Source organism: Urocitellus parryii (genome assembly GCF_045843805.1).
Source record: "Urocitellus parryii isolate mUroPar1 chromosome 13 unlocalized genomic scaffold, mUroPar1.hap1 SUPER_13_unloc_4, whole genome shotgun sequence".
Classification (NCBI taxonomy): domain Eukaryota; kingdom Metazoa; phylum Chordata; class Mammalia; order Rodentia; family Sciuridae; genus Urocitellus; species Urocitellus parryii.
Genome location: NW_027551772.1, coordinates 649,478 through 670,096, shown reverse-complemented (window position 1 = coordinate 670,096; position 20,619 = coordinate 649,478). Strand labels below are relative to the sequence as shown.

General features: G+C 34.2%; 2 pseudogenes; one reads left to right on the top strand and one right to left on the bottom strand.

Annotated features, from left to right (window-relative positions):
- Nucleotides 1-6,510: 6,510 nt before the first annotated feature.
- LOC144251441 (general transcription factor IIH subunit 5 pseudogene) lies at nt 6,511-7,557 on the bottom strand (annotated as a pseudogene).
- Nucleotides 7,558-12,652: 5,095 nt separating this feature from the next.
- On the top strand, nt 12,653-15,092 carry LOC144251437 (solute carrier family 35 member F5 pseudogene; annotated as a pseudogene).
- Nucleotides 15,093-20,619: the final 5,527 nt, after the last annotated feature.

Here is a 20,619-nt window from a genome sequence, read left to right as displayed (position 1 = left end):
CAAATTAATATTCAATATTCGACACCTCTCTTGGAAAGACTCATCTTGAGAAATTATATGTTACACAGTTTAATAGTTTCACTAAAGAAATTATGCATTGTAAATTTAAAAAAACAATCAAAAAGCCCAAAAACAAAATTATGCATAGTCATTAGTAAATAAGTACCTTACAATGAATTAAATAATTAAAAAAACCTCACCAATTAAGAGTGCTGCCAGGTAATTACCACCAATAAATAAAATCCTGTAACTACTTAGGGATTTAGTTATTTAATTAATGAATTTTAACAAAAATTGGTTCCTGCTGGGTAGGCTCAGCATTTCCTTGGCAGTAAAACAAAACTGATGTGGGTGGTAGATTAGCCTTCTGAAAACCAAACAGAACCCCTCAACAAAATCTCCTACCCACCATTACCATGCAATTTCCCTTTTCTCTCCCTTTCCCTGCCACCTAGTGTATCTGTTTAATGTTGATCTTTTCTTCCTGCTCTTCCTCCCTGCTCTGTTCTTAGTTGTTCTCATTATATCAAAGAAGACATTTGGTATTTGTTTTTTAGGGATTGGCTAGCTTCACTAAGCATAATCTGCTCTAGTGCCATCCATTTCCCTGCAAATTCCATGATTTTGTCATTTTTTAGTACTGCGTAATATTCCATGGTGTATAAATGCCACATTTTTTTATCCATTCATCTATTGAAGGGCATCTGGGTTGGTTCCACAGTCTAGCAATTGTGAATTGTGCTGCTATGAACATCGATGTGGCAGTATCCCTGTAGTAAGCTCTTTTAAGGTCTTCAGGGAATAGTACGAGAAGGGCAATAGCTGGGTCAAATGGTGGTTCCATTCCCAGCTTTCCCAGGAATCTCCATACTGCTTTCCAAATTGGCCTCATTGTTATACAAAATTACACATAAGAGGTTGTGAGGGGAACGGGGAAAATAAACAAGGAGAGAAATGAAATACAGTAGATAGGGTAGAGAGAGAAGATGGGAGGGGAGGGGAGGGGGGATAGTAGATAGGAAAGGTAGCAGAATACAACAGTTACTAATAGGGCATTATGTAAAAATGTGGATGTGTAACAGATGTGATTCTGCAATCTGTATTTGGGGTAAAAATGGGAGTTCATAACCAACTTGAATCTAATGTATGAAACATGATATGTCAAGAGCTTTGTAATGTTTTGAACAACCAATAAAAAAAAATAAAAGATGATCTTGATCCCTTAAAAAATAAATAAAATTATTTCTCAAAAAAAAAAAATCTCCTACCCAAAGTCTCTATTGCACATCCTAGGCAAGGGGTTCTCAGATGACTGCACATTAGAAGCACCAGGGAAACCTTTTAAAAATATTAATTCTTTTGGATGGGTCCCATCCCAGAAGAATTTAATTTGAATAATGGGGCCGAGGGCTGGTGTCAATATTCAAAAGCTCCCCATAAAATTCTAATGTACTCAATAGGCAGAAAAACTTTCCTTTGAGATAGAAATCCTGCTCCATATTTTAAACAAAAGATTATGAAAAATTAAGTGAAAAAGTGTCAAAGTGCTGTGATCTTATTGGGATGGACAATCAGGATGGTTTTTATATTTTTTAGAAAAAGGATCAAAGATTGTCACCAAAAGTCTAACTGGTTATTCCTGATTGGCCAGATTATGAATGCTGTTTTCTTCTTTTGCTTCCCTTTCCCAATCCCCGTAAATGAATGCGTTACTCATAGAAAAGATACTGCTGGGAGTGGTGGTGCAGGCCTCTAATCTCAGAGGCTTGGGAGGCTTAGGCAGGAGGATCATGAGTTTAGAGCCAGCCTCAGCAATGGTGAAGTGCTTAGCAATTCAATGAGACGCTATCTCTAAATAAAATACAAAAGAGGGCTGGGGATGTAGCTCAGTGATTTACTGCCCCTCAATTCAATCCCTGTTACCAAAATAAATAATAAGATACAGAAATAGGGCTGGAGTAGTGGCTCAGTGGTAGAGCACTTGACTGGCATGTGTGAGGCACTTGGTTTGATCCTCAGCACCGCATATAAATAAATAAAAGATGGACAACTAAAGAAAAATATTTGAAAAAAAGGATACAGAAATTAAAAAAAAAAAAGATTCAAGTGGACCTGAATTGAACAAAAACTAAAAATGGCTGTGGCTAGAAACAGTTTAAAGTGAGTGCAATGGAACAAATGATCAAGACCAAAATAAAATCACGGTGAAAACAGCAGGAACCAATTTTTACTAAAAAGTGAATCAAGTTTAGTGACCAATTTGAAAGCATTCCTGGAATAGAAAAATTTTAAAAAGCAATGAAATGGATAAGGAGGACCAATGTAAAGTTAGATGGGAGGAGCGAGTTTTAGCCTTCCACTGCAGAAGTGGAAGACCACAAGTTTACAATGATTTATCAAATATTTTATAAGGAACTAAAAGAGAGAAGCTTGAAGGTTCCCAACAGAATGGTAAATGTTTAAGGAGATGGAAATGCTACTTATTCTGATTTGAAAATTATAGTTTACATGTATTGAATTATTACACTGCACCTTACAAATACGTACAATTATGAGCCAATCAAAAACTTTAAAAAGAAAATGAGATAAGGTGTTAATTATGGAGAAATAAAGAACTGTGTTTATATGTTTCTAAGAAAAACAAAAAGATTCCAGTAATCTCAACAATTCAGGAGGCTGAGGCAGGAGGGATCACATATTTGAACATAGGGTCTCACTAAGTTCCCCGCATTGTCTCAAAAACAGAAAACCAAAAAAGGGCTGGTGATGTAGCACAGTGATAGGCAGCCCTAGGCTCAATTCAGGGCTGAAAACAACAAACAAACCCCCCAAAGAATAGAAGTATTAAAGTTATAATAGAAAACCTGTTCATCTAAAAACTTAAAAGAATCCTCCAAGCAAAGCAAAACAGACTTCCAGAACTTGAGGAAACCAAGAAGACTCACATATTCTAGGAAAAATTAACAAAAGATACACTGGTCAAACTTTAAAATATAAAAGAAATAATAAACAATGCAGAGGAATAAAGGAAAGGAGAAAGGGATTGAGATCCAATTAGAAAACGAACAGTAGGGTGAACAAACAAGAAAAATGACTTGAGGGAAACTCCTCTAATCCAGAGAGAAAAGTTATTTTAAAGAATAAAATTCAAACTGGATTCAGAGTAAATGTTTGAGGACAATGAAAAATGGCTCAGTTTTGATGGAAATGCATTGTGACCCAAGCGTTCTATATCTATATAGACAATCATTCCAGAATGAAAGCAAAGATAGGAAAGGTCTATTTAACCACCAGGTAACTCTCTGGTGATCAGTTTCAAAATCAGCAACGACACTGGGCAGCTGTGGACCTATCTCCCCAGTGCTTTTGTTCTAGGAGTTCCCCTCCTCCCTCATCTGCTGCTTCTCCCACTGCATGGTGACAGCAGAGGAAAAAATTTTGTGTGCTAAAAATTTCATTTGTTCCCTTTGTCATTGTGCTCTTCTAGATTCATGGCAACTAAATAAATCTGCTTTATGTATGTTAACTTAACAATCATCTCAATAATCTTTGAAAGTAGGTTTCCTGTTTTTACAAATGAGGATCGAGAAGTACAGAGAAATTCAATGATGTGTGAGAGATCCCAGTGCTGGTGAGCAGAGAGGTGATGGATCCAGTCAATGCTGTCAATTACTTTCCTCTAATTGACAGTGTTTTTAAAATCTTATTAAAAAACCAACAGATAACTTGCCTGCAAATGGAAAAGAACTATGCACATTTGAGAATATGTATTGCCTATATTTGCAAACTGCATCATCTCTCCATCTTTTTTTTGATAAATCTTTTCTTTTTTGTAAATATTTAAAGTTTTAGGTGGACACAATTATCTTTATTTTGCATTTATGTGGTATAAGAATCAAACCCAGTGCCTCGTGCATGCTAGGCAAGCACTCTACCACTGAGCTACAACCCCAGCCCCTAATCTCTCCATCTTTAACATATACCATTTTTCATCCATTAAGAGACAAAATGGCCAGGCATGGTGGCACACACCTATAATCCAAGTGGCTTGGGAGCCTGAGGCAGGAGGATCACAAATCTAAAGCCAGCCTCAGCAATTTGGCAAGACTATCTCAAAAAATGAAAAGGGCTGGGGATGTGGCTCAGTGGTTGAGTGTCCCTGAGTTCAATCCTCAGTTTCTCTCCCCCAAAAAGTACAATTATGTAAAATCACCTGTTATAGCTAATGTTAACAGCAATAAAATCATTAATAATTTTGATTACCATTTATAGTGTATCAGAAAAAAGGAGGCCAATCTTTGTTATTTATTATCAGTAATGTTTAGTTACTGCTCACCTGAACTGATTTCTCAATACACATTTTTATATCAACTGTGATGCAAACACACAGGATCATACTAAATATCCCAAGGAAATGGGGGTTTGAAGGAATTAAGAGTTTCTGATCCAATACAGTTATAATAAAAGACACTTATCACGAAGTACAACTCTGGCTGGGGTTGTGGCTCAGTGGTAGATAGAGTACTCACCTAGTACGTGGGAGGCACTGGGCTCCATCTTTAGTACACAAAAAAATAAAGTACAAGTATTGCACTTAACTACAAAAAAAGTACAACTCTAAATCAATTATAGTGCACAGATCCGCGTGACTGACCAGCTACCCTCCTCAAGTTAAAATGTTTTTTTTTCATGCAGTTAAGAAAATTCAGGTTAATGCTATCTTTTTCCAATAGAAAAGGCTTTGTTAAAAATAAAACATAACAGTAAATTCTCCAGTGCCAAGCCCACAACAAGTCTTGTTCTGGGCATCTAAAGTATGCCAAATCAAATAGAAATCAGACCCCAAGAGACAGGGTGGGTGCAAAGAGTCACTGGCACATTTCCTGTTCACTCGCAGCCAGACAAGCAAACGAAGCAACTAACTGCAAGGGGACTTCCTACTGTTACACTGTCTTATGTTTCTTAACAGTCTCAAAAGAAAGATATTTAACATTTACCCGAACATAACTTCTTAAAAATAAGAGCTAATGGGGGGGGGGGGTTTAGTGGAGCACTTGCCTAGCACGTGTGAGGCACTGAGTTAGATTCTCAGCACTGCATATAAATAAATAAAATAAGGGTCCATCATCAAAACAAACCGAACGAACAAAATAAAGACTTCCTTCACTTAATACTCTTTGTAATCCCTGTTCAATTTATAGTTTTCTCCATACCTTTTAAACTCTAAGATTCTACCATATTAATAAAAAAGGTATTAGGTAACAAATGACTGAGTCATATTAAAAATTGATTTAGGGGCTGGGGCTGTAGTTCAGTGGTAGAATGCTTGCCTTCATGTGTGAGGCACTGGGTTCAATCCTAAACACCACGTAAAAATAAATTAATAAAGATATTGTGTCCATCTACAACTAAAAAAATATTTAAAAATATTGATTTAGACAGGACTAAAATATAAAGTTCAGTAACATTTCAGTACAGCTGGAAATTCTGTAGAAACATATCTTCTACTTACCAAGTTTTAGTACCAGATATATCAGTAATCTATAGAAATTATTTGATTGTGTGGGAATCAAAACTGAGGAATATAGATAGGAATCATAATAAATATGCCAAACTGTGAAAATTTCTAGATTTAAATGAATAAATGAATTAAAATGATGCACAGGTGCTTTGAGTACATACTAAAAGGAAGGTGGTAAACTGGGTTTGATATGGTTCCATTATCATTAATCAAGTTCTCTTTCATTGGAAAATTCCCATTATAGGAACCTACCCCCAATGGCAATATCCTCAGGAAGGGAGGCACAGTCCCTATCAGAGTTTACATTTCAACCTAATACATTACTTCCCACAAGGTTGGCTGCTCCAGTTTTTCTCTTTCCATTTGTTTAACAAGGATTCTTATTATAGGGAATAACATGAGTAAATCTAATTTTTTTTAAAAAAATATTTCAAAGATGAGTTTTTATTCACTTTGTTTTTAACTAGACTAGCAAATAGCATGTAAAAGGGTAAAATCATCTGGTTTAGCTGGATTTGGAGCATATGGATGAAAATGTAATATTTACTTCCATTAAAGCAGACATCAACTTCATTTCCTTTGTTTTAACCACTCCTTAATGTTTTGACACACATGTGGCTTCATATGGCAGAGAAGTTTACAAAATGCAATATCCAAGTTTTCCAACCCATCTCCTCCAAGTTATCCATTATGATTGCAGGTATTTTTCCAACTATTGGCTACACATAAATGCATGTTTATGCTACCATTTTGTTTGGCCCTCTCATTTTTTTTTATAAAAGAATGTTTGACTTGACAAGAAAATGTGACCAACAAAGTCTGAATAAAGAAAAAAATTTTAAAAATATTTGAGGTATGATCTCCCTAAATTGCAGAGGCTGGGTTTGAATTTGCAATCCTTCTGCCTCAGTCTTTGATAGGTTTACAGGTATGCATCACTGCCCCCAGCAGATCTGTGAAATTTCTAATTAAAACAAAACAACCATAGCCACAAGTCCACAATCATTAATAAGAAAAGCAAAACAGATACTGAGATTACAATGATTGTTTAAAGGCATGTACACACACACACTCTTTCTACACATTTACAGTACTGGGGATTAAACCCAGAGATGCTCTAACACTGAAATACATTCTCAGCTGTTTTTATTTTAATTTTGAGACATAGTCTTATTAAGTTGCCCAGGCTAACTCTGAACTTGCAATCCTTTTGCCTCAGCCTCCAGAGTAGCTAGGATTTCAGGCACATACCACTACACTCAGCAACCATTATTTTTTTCTTTATACCTTTATTTATTTATTTTTATGTGGTGTTGAGGATGGAACCCACCGCCTCACACGTGCTAGGCGAGTGTTCTACTGCTGGGCCACAACCCCTGCCCCAGCAACCATTATTCTTAATGTATTAAATTGGTATTAAAAAGATAGGAAAAACATTTGTTTTTATTTTGTTAAAGGATAATAAAAGCCAAATTACAGCCAATTGTCAATTATTAAAGTTTTTTTTTTTACACTTTTAATTCTGAAGTACAACAAAAATCAGTTCTGGGTTTTTGTCTTAACAAATGATTATAGTCTTTCCCACAGCATGCTCCTCAGCTACATAAGCCACCGAATGGGGACAGTCTTTCCTATTTGTTGCTTACAATTCCTAAGCAGTCCATATCTGATATTTTATTTCTGGGTAAGAGAAAAAGCATTTTGGTCCATTAATTCACCTACTCGCTCCTGGAGGACATTAACCAACTCTGCTATTACGAAGACATGAGTGTCATCGATATCTTGAATGATGAACTTCTTCCCCAGGGCATTGGACTCATCCAAGTACCGTAGAAACTGCTTCATTGGCAGGATCGCATTCTATAAGCACTCCTTTCAAGACGTTGACCATCTTTTTTCCAGTCAGAAGGTGCAGATGACCTCAATAATCCCCCAAATTAACCCTCCGGCCCGAACGCCTGGGCGCAGGGCGACACCCCAGAAGGAATCCACGAGGAGACAGCGCGGGACAGCTGCCCGGCATGCCACGAAGAGCTCCAGGAAATGCGGGACAGCGCCCTGACCCCAGGGCCCGGAGGACAGGTGCCGGCCTCTCCTTCCTTTCCGCTCTTTATTCTGAACCCCGCGGTCTTCCACGCACCTGCACACTTCCCTGCAGCTCAGAGGATCGCCACGTACCTCCGCCCACCGACAAGGTCATTCTTAAAATAAGTTCCTATTTCTTCAAATGGGCAGATATAAAAATAGAGAAAAAATACATATAAATGAGGAGTTTCCATATTTAATTAACTACCATGACATTCAATTTTGCAGAAAATGGATAATTTTGATGAATAACAAGAAGAAAACATTCTGAATATGTAGGGGATTTTCAGAAGAAGTTCATATGGATAATACAGTTCTATAAAGTCTTTGAGGCTGATATGTTTAAATATTGGGGCTCTTGACCATTTTTGTATAAACTGCTAAATATGCAGTTACTCAATATTGTACAGAATGTTTGGAATAAAGTCTTCCTTCCATTTCTGAATGGTAGAAATTTTTTAAGGAACATGATAAAATATCAATAAATATTTGCTTATGAAGTAGTTTTTAGACTAATAAATAAATTTGTTGGAATATAATTAATAATTATTTATAATATAAAATAGACAGAAAATAAATAACATGATTCTTTAAAAAATACATTAAATATTTTTGTGGGATATTATACATCATATTTTTCAAATTTGACATTTTTGACACTATTAGTGTCTTCATAAAAATTTCATAGTAGGTAGTATGTCAGAGGTATAATTTTGCTGTATTATATGTTCCATTAAATACAGGGTTAATGGACCACCTAAGTTCAAAATATTATTTTGTATATTAGTAAAAATATTAGTCTATCACCATAATTGTTATATACTACAAGGCTTGCCTTTGCATAGCTACAATATCAACATGCAGATAATCCTGTTATATTTTAATAGAATACTGTCTGTCTCTAACAAAATTTTCCTAGGATATTAACAAAAAGTATTTCACATTTTGTTTTGTTTAATGAAATTATGGCTTGTTCCTGAGTCAAATACTCAGGGAAATTTTTAAGAGCAAAAGATCCCCTTTTCCTTAAAATCTCTCACACTCAAAGTGGGTTTGTATTCTCTTTAAGTCCTTCATTAATTAAGTAATAATGAAATTTAGGCCATTTTCTAATGTATATTTATTCAAGGTCATTTCTATAAAATAAAATATATTGATAAATTGATATATTTCTCCTTGGTAATTTCATTTTAACTTATACCTTAATTATAGGAACTTAATATACTAGACTTGTGTGTACAGTATGGTTTCCATAATCAGCATTAAAATAATTAGTTAGATTTAGCTTATTGAATGCATTTTTCCAATATTAATCAATATTTTTTATATTTTTGTAAAAATTTGTATCCCCTCAGACTAAATTTAGACTATATTATTCAAAATAAAAATTTTTCAGTCATACATGTGGCTTTGTTGAAAATACTGATATATCTTATCACACTTGCTCAAAAACATGCGGCACCATGCACTTTTTCTAGCCATAACACAGAAAGTGTTTCACTCATTGATTATAATCATATTTTAAGAATGTTTTCAACTTCATCAAGAAAGTGAAAGTTTACTGTGGTTTTTAAGTTTTCATATCTCTGAGTACCAGGATTTTGTATGTTAATTTTATGCCATTTTAAATATATGTGTATATCCTATTTATTTGGACAGCAAAATTAGTGTGCAGCATTTTGCACCTAAAAATAAAATTCCAATGTGTTTTAATTCTATTTAGCATTCTATTTAAAGTAGCAGCCCATTTCTCTATTATAATTTATACTTCATATATTTAATATACTTAATTTGCAAGAAAAATAAATAACCAACAAGCAATTGAATATCTTGAGAATTCAAGGTTAGAATTATATTGGTAAAGGGATTTTTCTATTTTGTTTCACACATGAGCTATTATATAAGATCATAAAACAGCAAATTTGTTATTTAAGTCGCTACATGGATAGATCCAATTTTATCTAATAGATACTCAAATCATATTGAGTCTATGAAAACAATAGATTGGTTACTTATTATACTATTCTGTCTCATTTCTTTTTCCTACACTGCTAACAAATTTGGAGGAATACATTAGGATTAATAAATTAGTCTTAAATCTCCTAGGGTCTTTTTTGGTGATTTTAATTCCCAAGTAAAATGAGTATAATTAGTGGACTTAATTTTCTTGTTTCAAACATGTTTTCATTGTAAGTGTTTCTCAATGGAAAACACTAAATGTTCAACATTGGAAAATATCACCTGTCTAGAGTAAGTTGCAGTTCATTTCAAGCCTATAAAAAGACAAATTTTGTTGTAAGTTTTCCTAGCTGGTCACAATCAATTTGTAACTACTGGGCTAGTACATTTTGTTAGGAGATTGATTATACTGCTACCTAACTCTATTTCAGAAAAATATTTATGGAAATAGATATGTGAAATGTAATAATCTCTCTAGAATTTAAATAAATGAAATGATACAAGAAATAGCAGCAAATAAAAATGTATTTTCAGTATACATGCATATGAAATAACACTTCATAGCTTCTGACCATCATTTAGAGTAATGAGGTGGCTTACATGATTTAAGCCTCAGAGATATTTTTTTAAGAACTCAATTTAATTAGTTTCTATTAGTTAGATAATGCATCATGATCTAGTATCATAAGAAAAAATTTTGTAAATGCATAGAATTTGTTTAAGCTCTAGATAAGATCTGTATATAAATTTATGGGTATGCTGACTTATATATTCCAAATATAACTTAGATAATTATCCACTTTTTAACAATATAATTGTCATAATATGTGTTTTAAATTATATATAAATAAAATAATACCTTCAGTTTTCTTACTATTGTAGAAGAAGAACTGTATCTTCCAATACAGATGAAAATAACCCTATATAATAGGGTTTTTATGATTTTCTTTATATTAGACTTTAATTTTATGTGGCTTAAATACATAATTTCTTTTTTTAGTTATGTACACAAGTTCACTGGATTAATCAATCATCAAAAATATTGCCTAGTCAAACTCAGAATATATACATTTGCATACATGGATTTTAATATATTTTATAATTTTCCTTGATAGAAAATAAAAACAATCCAATTTTATCTTAGAGTCTAACATATGTATAAGTTTCCAGATGGGGAAAGACTTCTGAATATTTGTATGAGGAACAAAGTAATATCATCAAATCCACATTAGTGAAATGTACAAGCCAGACATTTAAAATTCAATAAAATACACTACCTTACCGACCAAGGAAACCAAGGCATTATTCAGTCTATAACACATTCAGCTAAGACTTAGCTCTGGTCATAAGTCAGCCCTTTTATTTTCTTTTCAATCATGAAATAAATTGTGACATACAAGGTGTTGCTGTATCAAAGATGGAAAAGACAAAAGGACGATAATTTTTTAAAACCAGTATGTATATAAATTGGTTTTATTTTGGACTGTATTCTCTTATTTTTGTTTGTGTTTTTTGGGGGGTGTGAAATGTGCATTTTATGGGCAAAAGCATTTTGATAGTAAGATGATTCTATTTTCACCAGTATGTTCTATCACCAAGTTAGGATTATGAACAACTTTATAAAAACAAACCTAAAGTCACCTATAGAAAAGCCACCTACAATTCATACTTAAGCCCACATTCTTGTCTCCATTCAACACCACCCATGGAAGAAAAAAGCAAAAACCCTACTGAGCTAGTTCACTCTGACGCCAGTGCCTCTCTGCCCAGGGCTTCTGTCTCTGCCACTGTCTTTCCTCACCTTGGCTTCATATTTCTTCTCAACTAAGCAAAGTTTTAAATCAGACCATAGGTTGGGGAGCTGCCAAGTCAGCTGCGTGCTACAAGGTAATCTGCCCCACTATGTCACAGAATTATTCATTTCTGAATAGCTCATTATATTTCTCTATATTAGCAAGATTTAAAGGTGACCTAAAACAAACTAACAAACTCATCCTGTATAAAGGCTAGGCCAAATCCAAACGCAGACCATTACCTAATGGGGTAAACATACTGCTACCTTAAAAGTTTTATTCCTTACTTAAAACCTATATATTCCTGCCATCTAACTAGTTTTCTAGTTATAAGCTACCTAGATGTAACATAACTGCTACTTATTACAGAATGAAATAATATCTGGTATTACTGTACATTTTCTTCCCACATCAGACAAGGATATAGTTTTTGCTTAATCTCAGGTTTCCCAATTGAGGAAAGAAGGGAATGTGGCTTGATTTTATGTAGGGTCCAGTGTAATTTAGTTTGTTTTTCTGTGGGAGTGACCTCTTCTCTAAGAATCATTGTCATCAGCAGTTTCACTAAAGGCATATTAGAACTCCCTGATTACACTTTTTATTATGTTTGCTAATTTTTCCTCACCATTTAACCCATGGAGCACCCCTGTCCAGTTAACATACTCACCAGGATAAGGATAGATTTTTCATCTTCTAACTTCTAGTTGGCATTCATAGTTGGTGTTCTTTCTATTAAAGAGGACAGGGTATTTTTTTAAAGTCATCAATAATATTTCTCCTAAAGTACAGAGTGAAAACTCCCAAATGTATCTCAATGAGATTAGAAAATTCACACAAAAAAAACTACCTTCAATTATATTAACTTTCTTAGTAGTTTTTTAATCCTTACATAATGTTCAGTTAATATTAGATAAATTTATGCAAATATTAGCATAATCCTATGATGGCCCATTTAAATGGCTCATTCATAAAAATAATTCATACACATTAAACATTAATAGAGTGGGTAACACTTAAATATATATTTAAATGAATCACACTTTTCTTACATAATTAATCTGAGTTACAGTGAAAGTAAAGCAAAGGCAGAGAAACATTTTTCTTAATGTTTCTAAACATTAAAAATAAATAATAATATACATTTAAAATTATAATTATCTTCCCATATTTAAAAATAATTAGCAAAAACTTTCTTAAATATGTAGCATAAATATGATTAAAGTGCTTTGTAATTCTTTGGAAATTCATTGTGAGATTATATTTTATAAGAAAATAAGTTTGTGAAGCTCCGGGCCTCCGCAGCCATCGCTGCACAGCCTACGCTGTCCCTTAGCTTTTCTCACTCCCCGCCCGCTTGGGCCGAGTGGAGTTGAGTGGCATCAACGGCCTCGCCCTGAGGGGCACGGCTGCTTCAGAGGCTCTGCCTCCTGCGGGGCGCGATGTCTGGCGCTGAGACGACCCTCTGAGTCTGAGGCCGCGGCCGTGGCGCTAGGCGGCGGCAGGGCCGGGCCAGGTCCGCTCATGGTGCCGCCAGGACGCCATCGCGGGGCAGGAAGGCCAGGTGCCCTGAATTCTTCACCTCCTTTTAGACTGAGAGCAGCCAAGTTTTCCGGATTTGCTTTTGAGAAACTAAGAGAGGCCATTAAAACCAGATTGCAAATGGTGTGTGTATTTATCATGAACCGAATGAATTCCCAGAACAGTGGTTTTACTCAGCGAAGGCGAATGGCTCTTGGGATTGTTATTCTCCTGCTTGTTGATGTGATATGGGTTGCTTCCTCGGAACTTACTTCGTATGTTTTTACTCAGTACAACAAACCATTCTTCAGCACCTTTGCAAAAACATCTATGTTCGTTTTGTACCTTTTGGGCTTTATTATTTGGAAGCCATGGAGGCAACAGTGCACAAGAGGATTTCGAGGAAAGCATGCTGCATTTTTTGCGGATGCTGAAGGTTACTTTGCTGCTTGCACAACAGATACTACTATGAATAGTTCTTTGAGTGAACCTTTATATGTTCCTGTGAAATTTCATGATCTTCCAAGTGAAAAACCTGAGAGCACAAATATTGATCCTGAAAAGACTCCCAAAAAGTCTCGGGTAAGGTTCAGCAATATTATGGAGATTCGACAGCTCCCATCAAGCCATGCATTAGAAGCAAAGTTGTCTCGCATGTCATATCCTACTGTGAAAGAACAAGAATCCATATTGAAAACTGTGGGGAAACTGACTGCAACTCAAGTAGCAAAAATTAGCTTTTTTTTTTGCTTTGTGTGGTTTTTGGCAAATTTGTCATACCAAGAAGCACTTTCAGACACACAAGTTGCTATAGTTAATATTTTATCTTCAACTTCTGGACTTTTTACCTTAATCCTTGCTGCAGTGTTTCCAAGTAACAGTGGAGATAGATTTACTCTCTCTAAACTATTAGCTGTCATTTTAAGCATTGGCGGTGTTGTTCTGGTAAACCTGTCAGGGTCTGAAAAATCTGCTGGAAGAGATACAATAGGTTCCATTTGGTCTCTTATTGGAGCCATGCTTTATGCTGTTTATATTGTTATGATTAAGAGAAAAGTAGACAGAGAAGATAAGCTGGATATTCCAATGTTCTTTGGTTTTGTAGGTCTGTTTAATTTGCTACTCCTGTGGCCAGGTTTCTTTTTACTTCATTATACTGGATTTGAGGACTTTGAGTTTCCAAATAAAGTAGTATTAATGTGCATTATTATTAATGGCCTTATTGGAACAGTTCTTTCTGAGTTCCTGTGGTTGTGGGGCTGCTTTCTTACCTCATCATTGATAGGCACACTTGCGCTAAGTCTTACAATACCTCTATCCATAATAGCTGACATGTGTATGCAAAAGGTGCAGTTTTCTTGGTTATTTTTTGCAGGCGCTATCCCTGTGTTTTTTTCATTTTTTATTGCAACTCTTCTATGTCATTATAATAACTGGGATCCTGTAATGGTAGGAATCAGAAGAATTTTTGCCTTTATATGCAGAAAACATCGAATTCAGAGAGTTCCAGAAGACAGTGAACAGTTCGAGAGTCTCATTCCTATGCATGGTGTCTCTCAGGAGGATGGAGCTAGTTAGCTGTTGTTGTCTGTAGTCCAGCTTGATGATGGAAAATTATGCAGCGAAGAGACAATCTCTGGCAAGTTTTTGTAGAAAAATGTTTCACTGCCTAGTCTGAAAAATAACAGTTTCAGTTCTTTGAAACTCTAAAATATATTTTCCTTATGTCTGTTTTCTTCATTTTCATAATGAAGTACTTTACTATGTAGCTGTGTACATATCACTACAATTATAGGAAGTTCCAGTCCATAGTCCATCTAAAGGACCCACCTGCCTTACATATCTCAAGGAATTCAGTTGATGAAATCATTTGAACTAATCAAGGAATAAAATCCTAATGTTCTCAAGACTTGGTTTTCACATATTTGTTCAGTGCTAGACTATATTATGAAAACGTTTCCAAGAAATCACATATGTATGTAGAGCAATGCTTTTGACAGATAAAATGCTAAATTAAGCTGCCTGTAATAGGTACGGATTGTAATTTTCAGTTTTGTAGAATATTGCAAATTAACTACACAGAAAAAAATGTTTAATTTATGTATCAACCATGTTCATGCAAATTTGGTGGAACTTTAAAGAGAATAAATGTTTGAGAAAAGATCTGGTACACTTACACTACATATACTGTATTATTCTTTCATAGCATTAGGTGCCTTGTATTTTAAAAATGTGACAAACCATGACAAATTTTTAAAGGAGAAGTATTGTAAAATGAAGAATTATGTATTTCTAAAGGCTGTATTGCTGTAAATTTCATCGATAAAGCTCTGTTTAGAGTTTTAAAGAAATATTCTCTTCAATTAAGAAATTTTCATAATGGAATGATTTAAATTGAAGTGATAAAAAGTATTATTAAAATAAAATGTTTATATATAAAAAAAAAGAAAATAAGTTTGTGAATCCAAAAAATTTTAGAAAATGACTATTTCAACAAAAAACTGTGGCTTTAAGTGCTTCTATGGTGTAAGTGGAGCAAAACTCTCTCTACACTTGAAACATAATAGTATACAGAATACTGCTTTTAGCTGAAAGAGTCAGCAGCATTGAATCAGGCTGGGCCCCGCTTAGTTCATTTGCTCCCATAGGATTCTCTGTAGGAGAAAACTCCATGAAAAACACTGCAGGTAACTCTGACCCACATTCTCATGCTTTTTTTCAAATTGAAGCTTACTTGCCATGACTGTACTGGTATCTTATTTGGTCACTGAATCACTCATGAACAAGCTTTGATTCTAAATAAATTTATTTGCTCGTCCATATCTGATGTGAATGTATATTACATACATTGAAATACCCTATACTGGATAGACCTGAGTAGTATGGGAATACAAAACCAAATAATGGACTTAAAATTGTTTCTCTGTTTACCAAATGTCCACCTGGCAGGAGTGCACTGTTAAACTGATTCTCCATCAATTCAACCCTCTACTTCTGAGCACTTTTGTTAAATCAATTAGAAAAATTCACTTTACATTTGGGTTCATTAGTTTATTAATTGCCCACCAGAAAAGTGAAACTCTTTGGCAGGCATCCTGTATGCAGTTTTCTGTAATCCTCTTGATAGAGTCTGCCTTTGTATTTCAGTAAAAATTTTCAAGATCTGATAAAAATAAATAGGGAATCTGAAATAATTATATAAATGGAGTAAAATTTCAAAGATTTCTGAAAATCTGTCTTTGATAAAATATTTTTATTAGGATGAGTTTAAGACACACTAACATTCATAATTGGGTTCAATTTGGAAACTGTTCATTGAGAATTTATTCACTTAGGGGCTTTGAGAATTGAAAAAAAATGGTAAGACTAGGAGCAATTAGGAGCTAATGATAAATAGGAGTTAATCAGTTTCTAGGTGGTCTATTGAGGGTTGGATAGGATTAGGGAAATCTACCTCCTATCAAGAGCATGGCTAGAGCGAAGACAAGAAATAAAATGTATATATTTGTAAAGGTAATTTGACACTATTCAATTATAGGAAATAATGATTCTAATACTACAAATACAAAATAATATAATCATAAATTATAATGGTTATAGATGTGTAAGTTTACACCAGGTAAATTAGAAACACAGTAGAAGTGAGAATATAGTTCCAAACCAGAAGATGGATTTTGCAACTTGTAATCTAGCACTCTGTCTGAATAAAATGTTCTTTTATTATCCAAAGGGAAAAAAATGTGTTCAGATATACTCTTTCTGTGAAAATCTTTGTGCTTTTCTTTTATTATGCAGTCTAGTTATCTGAAATTAGTTGAGAAGCAAGACACAGAATGTTAATTAGCACTAAGCTCACATTCACTATAACTGATAATTTAGTATTTTTGGCCACACACATTTTCCATTTAATTTTCACAAGAGACATAAAAGGCAGCTCATCAATACATGTTTTGCACAGTACAGTGCTGGTGATCCAAATACTAAATTGTTTGTGGCATTCTGACTGGTTCTTGATGATAAGATTAATTTATAATTTTAAAATGAGCCACTTATTCAGTCCTAATGTACTGTTTGCTAAAACTTTCAGGAGTTATTTTTGAATATCTGATGTTGTCTCCATTTCCAGCCATGACCATCATAACTTATCTTCACAATTCCCCCAGGATTCTATAGCTCTTTGGTCATACAGACTTTCAAATCAAAATATATTAGTATGTAAAATCTCTTAGAATCTCTGCTCTCTACAGAAACCTGTACTATGATTTGAAAGGTGAGTGTAAAGTATGATATATTTATTCTCCAGTCTTTGGTGAGCTGTTCTTCAATCATTTCCATGAACCATTTGCATAACAATCAGCCTCTATTTTTTAAAGTTAGAACCACTTGGCTTTCACCTAGGGAAAACTTTAGAATTAGTGTTGCTTTGAACTGATTTTAATTCTATCTATATGATTAAGTTGCCACACAAACTGAAAGAAAAATGGAAAATACGGGCTTAAAGATTCCTAAATGGCCACTCTTTTTAAAAATCTTTTTGTAGTTGTATATGGAAAGGATGCCTTTATTTTATTTGTACATGGTGCTAAGGATCAAACCCAATGCCTCACACTTGCTAGGCAAGCGCTCTGCCACTGAGCTACAGCCCCAGACCTAAATGGCCACTCTTTAGTCAAAGATGTGGTGGTGAAAGAATGAGGATATTCATGATATAGAAAATGTTCACTCATGATCAGAAAATATTCCCAAATACTGCAGAGAAGTAATCATGAAAGCAAACATCAATCCCAGAACAACATTAAAATTACAGAGGGGGTTAATAAACTATATTCTTACTTGTTGATGTCAATAATATGGCAAAATATTACCCTTTTGCTATAGCTTTCCACTTACTAAATTAAATGTCAATGTTTTTATTGCTTTGGAATCATCAATGATCTTCTGTAAGTTAGGGGCCATTGTAAGATACAAACATGGAAGAGCTCAGATTATTTCTAATGACACCAGATTTTCACATCAGTGATTCAGAAAATATGACTAATAATGCAATGAATGGTAAAAGAATTTCTTTCACAAGCATTGAAAGTCCATATAAATTACCAAATTATTCTCAGACTGATATATCATTTCATCAATCTTGTATCTATGTGCATCTGAATTAATTACTATATGTCAACACCACATTTCATATAATAAAATTTGAAATTATCTTCTAATGGAAAGTAGAAATGATAGCAGCTCTCAGAGTCTCAACCATTTGGTTTTCTAAACACTTATTACTAAGAAATTTATGAGCCAGGAGAGGGAAGTTCAAAAACAAAGAGGAGAGGTACTACAAAACACTTTCAGCAAATGGTAGGTTAGCACTCTGAAATAGCTTAAAATTTACTGAATTCTGTGCACCCATTTTTATTAGAGCAACAAAATGCAGTGGATAAACTCTACCACACAGGCATATATTATCATGCTTTCAGAGCACAGTAATATGCCAAAATCATGAAATGCCACAAGCAAGTGTTCATGAGAGATTTAGACTTTAAGCAGAAGGAAAAAAAATTATTTGTTCTGTGAATTTTCTGATAAACAAAGCAACTTCCTTGTGCATTCTGTTTAAATAGAGGTGTATGGTCCAACTTCTATAACAGGATTGTTAGGATCAGAGGAGTATATGCCTACCATATAGTCATTTCTCAAACAAACATTTTTTCCTTGAAAAAAAATCATATATAATTTTTCTTCTCTATCCTGTATGTTAGTCCTAGTAGATACAGCATCCAAGTGTATCCAGTTCCAGTATCTTGGATGGTTCCATGGCACCAGGGTCGAGTTATGCTTCAGTGTACCCAGGTCTAGACTTATCTTAGTAGTCCTCAATGTCAGGCTCAACTACATAGACTGAGGCTCATACAACATCCCTATAGATCCAGGCTCCTGGAACACTCCCAAATTCTGGCTCAAGTCTTATCCCAGTGGTATAGGACCTGGGAAAACTCAGTTCGAAGTCAACTTCTATGGATCCAGACTTCAGACTCTAACATGAAATTCTAGACCAATTTCTATGGACCTAGCCTCCAAGCCAATTCTCATAGACCCAGGCTCCAGATCCTTCTATGGAGATCCAGGCAATAAGTCCACCCCCAGGACCTACAGTCTAGGCCTACCCTTTGCTAACCAAATGATGAGGGAAGCCTATTTAAGAACTCCAGCAACAAGGCATCTCCCACCAACTCCCCTGACAACCGACAGCCTGCCAGAATCTCTGCACATGCTACAGGTCTTTTTCAGGCAAAGTCAGTCTGCAAAGACTGAAATAACCTTCTCCTTCAAATACACAGACATTCTATTAATGAAATAAGAAACATGAAAAATTAAAGTACTTTCCCACCCCAAAACACAAAAGTTCAAAGTAGTTGACTCAAAAGGAATAGAGATATGCAACCTAACAAAGAATTAAAAACAATCATTTTAAAGAAATTTAGTGAACTTCAAAAAATTACTGGAAAACAATAACAATTAAATGAAATTACAGAAATGATAAATGATTAAAATAGAATTTTAACAGAAAGATTCAAATTTGTAAAAAATAAAAAAGCTTAGATATGAAAAATATAATGAATTCAATGAAAATATAGTAGAAAAATCAATACCAGAATTGATAAAGAAAAAGAATTTGTGAACTAAAAGGTTATTTAGGGATGGGGATATAGCTCATTTAATAGAGTACTTGCCATGCACAAGGCCTAGTTTCAATCCACAGCAATACCGAGAGAGAGAGAGAGAGAGAGAGAGAGAGAGAGAGAGAGAGAGAGAGAGAGATGAATACAATAGAGGAAAGTTTATGGAAGTTATTGGAAAGTATTAAAAGTGAATATTTAAATTAGAGGAGTTTGTGAAGCAGAAGAGAAAGAAAAGGCAGAGTGGTTATTTAAAGAAATAGCATGAGAGTATTTTCCAAATATGGATAAAATATCTAGGTACAAGAGGGTCAAAGTTGTCAATCACATTTAATTCAAATAGGACACCAAGACATTATTAGAAAACTGTAAAAAAAATTAAAAATTAAAAAAAAACAAGCACAAAGGGAAGATTCTCAAAGAGAAAAGAAGCAAATAACACACAACGATTATCAGTAAGACTTCTCAGCACAGACCTTACAGGACAGGAGAGAGTAATATGATGAATTCAAAGAACTGAAGGGAAAAAAGAATCTCAAACAAGAGTACAGTGCCAAATAAAAATGTTCTTTAGAAATGGATAGATAAAGACTTTCTTGAACAAGCCAAACAAAGTTCAACAATTATGTCAAACAGTTGGCAAACTATAGAAAGGCAAATTTAATGTCAACACGATGGTCATCATGAGAGAAAATTTTACTCACATAAAATTTGTAATTTTTTACATCTATAGACAATTTGCACTGTATTAATAAGCATAGTCAGATATAATCATATTTTATTTATGGAATTCAAAATTTAAAAACTATAAAATATTTTCAATGATACTGTAGGACAAAATAAGACTTATTACACTAAGGGTATTTCTTTATTGATAGGTATATAATTAAAATCATTTATTATCTTTTGAGCAATGGGAAGAAAATCTGTATTATGAAATCACACACCAAAAGAGACCTCAAGTTGGTCTAGTAATATGAAAGAAAATGAACCTCAAAACCAAAACTACTATGTGAGATAGAAGGCAGATTACCTGAGGAAGAGAACAATTCCATAAGTCTTAAAAATCCTA